Source organism: Octopus bimaculoides, chromosome 7 (genome assembly GCF_001194135.2).
Source record: "Octopus bimaculoides isolate UCB-OBI-ISO-001 chromosome 7, ASM119413v2, whole genome shotgun sequence".
Lineage (NCBI taxonomy): Eukaryota > Metazoa > Mollusca > Cephalopoda > Octopoda > Octopodidae > Octopus > Octopus bimaculoides.
Genome location: NC_068987.1, coordinates 104,161,687 through 104,165,969, shown reverse-complemented (window position 1 = coordinate 104,165,969; position 4,283 = coordinate 104,161,687). Strand labels below are relative to the sequence as shown.

The following is a 4,283-nucleotide window of genomic DNA, read 5'->3' as shown; positions in this document are numbered from 1 at the left end:
TATACATATATATACACATATATACGACGGGCTTCTTTCAGTTTCCGTCTACCAAATCCACTCAGAAGGATTTGGTCGGCCTGAGGCTATAGTAGAAGACACTTACCCAAGGTGCCACGCAGTGGGACTGAACCCAGAACCATGTGGTTCGTAAGCAAGCTACTTACCACACAGCCACTCCTACACCTTGGTTAAACAGTTGATCGTCTGTGGTTTTTTTTTTCTTTTTGGTTCACAGTGACTTCTCTCCCGGTCTGCTATGGAGGCTGTGTTTGTCTGTCAGGGAAAATCTTTATTCTGTACAAGCAAAAATATCTTTCTAACCAGTTCTGTACAGCAGGCATTCAAACAATGTCAGTACCTACTTGACTTCACTTGTACTACTAATGCTCTTGGGAAAAGTATGCATACGGGCATAATTCTATGGTTACAAGTTGAATTCGCAACTAGATGATTTCATGTTCCACTCTACTGCATGGTACTACAATATTTTCTGGCTTACAAGTTTACATATCATATAAACACTCAAACACCTTCACTATCCTTCCAAATCCTGCTGCATTTTACTTCAAATTTTTAGTTCTCCAAAGTTGTCTTAGTGTATAAGTCAATCTGCTGTTTTTAACTGAAAGTTTTCATCTGAAAAATTCAACTTGTATACTGGAAAATATGGTGCTTAAACCTCATATGACCAATATCTTATGAGTGGAGTTTTGAAAGACAGAAATTTTGGAGGCTCATCACATATGTATATGCAGGTGTATATATTTTGCTGATGTATATCAGTGAGGGATATAAACATTGGTAAAAAACCGAAGACTGGTGATACTTCCTTGTCACTCTCATTTTCAGAAATGCTGTGAACTAATGATTTGCTCATTACTAAGTTATAGCTAAGAGCACCATTCTTCATAATTTGCATTATAAAGTAAATATATATATATATATATATATATATATATATATACACTCTCGGAGTGGTTGGCGTTAGGAAGGGCATCCAGCTGTAGAAACTCTGCCAAATCAGATTGGGGCCTGGTGTAGCCATCTGGTTCACCAGTCCTTGGTCAAATCGTCCAACCCATGCTAGCATGGAAAGCGGATGTTAAACGATGAAGATGATCTTTTATTTTTTACTTGTTTCAGTCATTGGACTCTGGCCATGCTGGAGTACTGCTTTGAAAGGTTGTAGTCAAACACATTGACCCCTGTATTTATAATTTTTTTTTAAGTCTGGTACTTATTCTATAAGTCTCTTTTGCCAAACTGCTAGGTTATGAAGATGTGGGAACAAACATACACAAAGACATACACACAAATGATAGGCTTCCATACAGTTTCCATCAACCAAATTCATTCACAAGATATTGGTTGTCCTGGGGCCATAGTAGAAAACACATGTGATGTACAGTGATGTCCTGGGGCCATAGTAGAAGACACATGTGATGTGCAGTGGAATTGAACCCGAAACCACATGGCTGCAAAGTGAGCTTCTTGACCACATAAACTCCATTTTTCCCACCTTCTTTGATGAATGAAATCGAACTTATCTTTCATTGACATCCTTCCTTCTTTGTTGGTTATATTCAACTATGGTTTCTACATTCTTCTCTGACATCCTTCTAGAATTAGCCTCTCCTTGCAACTTACTATATAAGGATATATATTTTCAGTTTGTACCCAGCTACACTAAGTAGGATTGGTTCATGTTTTTTCCTTTTGCTTGATTTTTTTTGTTTTTTTAATCAGTTTATCATCCCATTGTTTTAGTAAAATTTATACCAGTAGTATAACAAGGAGGTCTCTACAAGGTCCTTCTATTTGCTTGTCATAGCAGCAAAATCTCCTTCAATCAATAGTTTTTACACCTTAGAAATAGGAAGGATACATTGGACAGTGTAATCTTAGATTTACAAAATTGCTTTATTGTCATGAATGAAATGCTTTTAATCACAAGTCGACCTGAGACTTAGCAAATACAACAACAAAATATACTGGAATTTCAGGTCAAAGGTGAAACTTCTTTTGGGTTGACAAATAATTCATGAGCGTTTTTTTTTTTTCGAATTTAAAAATGCATGCAGAAATAAAACGCATTTGCAAAATGTTTTGTCTTATCTGAAAGAGAATTTTATGCTCTACAAGATAGTGTGATTTGATTTTTTTAACTTTATTGATTTTTGTGTATTTTCAGATCATCAAATAGGAATGTCAAGTGGACAAAACTGAGCATTTTCAACACCATTTGCTTTTTGCATTTAATCGAGGTGTTAAGCCTGCCAAAGCTGCTCATGAGATTTGTGCTGTGTATGCAGAAGGAGCAATTTCTCAAAGTACTGCCCACCATTGGTTTCCGTGCTTCAAAAATGGGAATTTTGACCGCAAGGATGGATCACACAACAGTCAACCGATTGAATTTGATGAAGAGCAATTGAATCAACTTCTTCACAAAAATCCACATCAAAAAACCAGAGAATTGGCAGAGCAAATAGACTGTGATCAAAAAAACACTGTAGTGAACAACTTTCACTCAATGGGCAAGGTTCATCAAACTCATTTGGTCGACCAGGATGTGATCCATCTTTGACGTCAAAATTCTCAGTTTTGAAGTGGAGAAACCAAAAGCATCGCTCCATCTCCATACACAACACAAATTTTACAAGGCTTAACACCTCGTTTTGTCCTCTTGACATTTCATTTTAATAATCTGAATATACAATCAATAAAATTATAAAATCAAAACAATATCTTGTAGAGCAAAAAATTCTCTTTCAAATAACATACATCATCATCATCATCATCATCATCATCATTTAACGTCCGCTTTCTATTTTATTTCTTTGTGCATTTTTAAATTTGAAAAAGACGCTCATGAATTATTCCTCAACCCAGTACATAGTGGCTCACTCTGCTAAGAATAGCTACCAAATCTTCTTCAATTCACACCCTACAACTTTATTTTGAAAGTATGTTGTTTAAGAAAGGGAGCAACCAAAAGTCATGCTACACAACTTTTTGTGATTTGTGTATCATATATTCTTATAGTGTATCCACATGAGTATACACATGGCATGCATGTGGGATAAACACTGGTAAGACATGCTTCATGAAGGGAGCTCAATATCAACAGAGGAAAACATAAAATAGAGCTTTAAGATGAAATGCAGTTATGCTAAAAGGACATCCACTTACAAAGCAATGAAAAATTGCTGCCTAAACACTGTCACATTGCGTGTATGATAATCCTGCTCATTTACAGCCATCACATGATGTGAGGACAAGGGTACATACAAATACATGTGTACACTCACACACACATACACACATCTGGGGCTATAGTAGAATCACTTGCCCAAGGTGCCATGTAGTGGGTCTGAACCAACTTCTTAACCACACATTGATGCCTACACCTGTCTCAGTTAATTTTGAAAATAATCAAGAAATTTGAGTGATGTAGTAAAATGACTTTGTCAATGTTAATTTGATGTTTGGGAAACAGATCTTACATAAAAGTACAGTGGAAAGTTTTTATTGAAATAGGAACTTTAACAAGGAGTTTTGTATCATAAAATCAGGGAGTCTCAAGCTGGTTGAGTGTCAAAGGGATTAATCTATGAAAGCCAATCTGTTCAGTAAAATTATGCATCACTGTATTTCAGTGGTTCCCAAACTTGTTAGAGACGCGACCCACTACTTATGACACCAGTTTATGGCGACCCACTTAGATATCCTGTTTGCCACTTATGTTGAAATTATTGACTGGAATAGTTGAACATTAATGAAAGAAACAAATTTATATCAGATTACATTTTCATTGAGGCCTGTGAGAAGGATGAGCCTGTTTCTTGCTACGCTCAAAAATAGAATTAACATCAGGTTCAATGCATGATAGTTTCAGCCGTAAAGAATTTGAGAGTTGCAGTTTATTTCAAAATTTGCTTTTAATCTCAACCATTGCTGAAAATTCAGCTTCACAATTATAAGATGACGCGAAAGGGAGAAGTACTTTTAATGCTTCGGTGGAAATGATTGGGTACGGGATTTGAAGAGACGCCCAGAACTTTGATAAACAGCAGTTAATCAAAGCTAATGCATAATTTTATAACTTTTTGCGACCCACTAGGATTCCATTCGCGACCCATCAGTGGGTCACGGCTTATAGTTTGGGAACCACTGCTGTATTTAATAAGTCTCCCTCTAAAAGAAGCTTTCTATAGTGATGATATAAAGGGAGAGATGAGGTTTCTAAAAAGAGGTTACTGTTTACCTTTCATTTGTTTGTC

At 36.1% G+C, this 4,283-nt stretch overlaps 1 protein-coding gene across 1 annotated transcript in view; it reads left to right on the top strand.

Annotated features, from left to right (window-relative positions):
• Positions 1-4,283, top strand: part of LOC106876073 (breast cancer type 2 susceptibility protein) — a 123,461-nt gene that overhangs the window by 86,448 nt on the left and 32,730 nt on the right. The gene's annotated exons all lie outside the window — the stretch shown is intronic.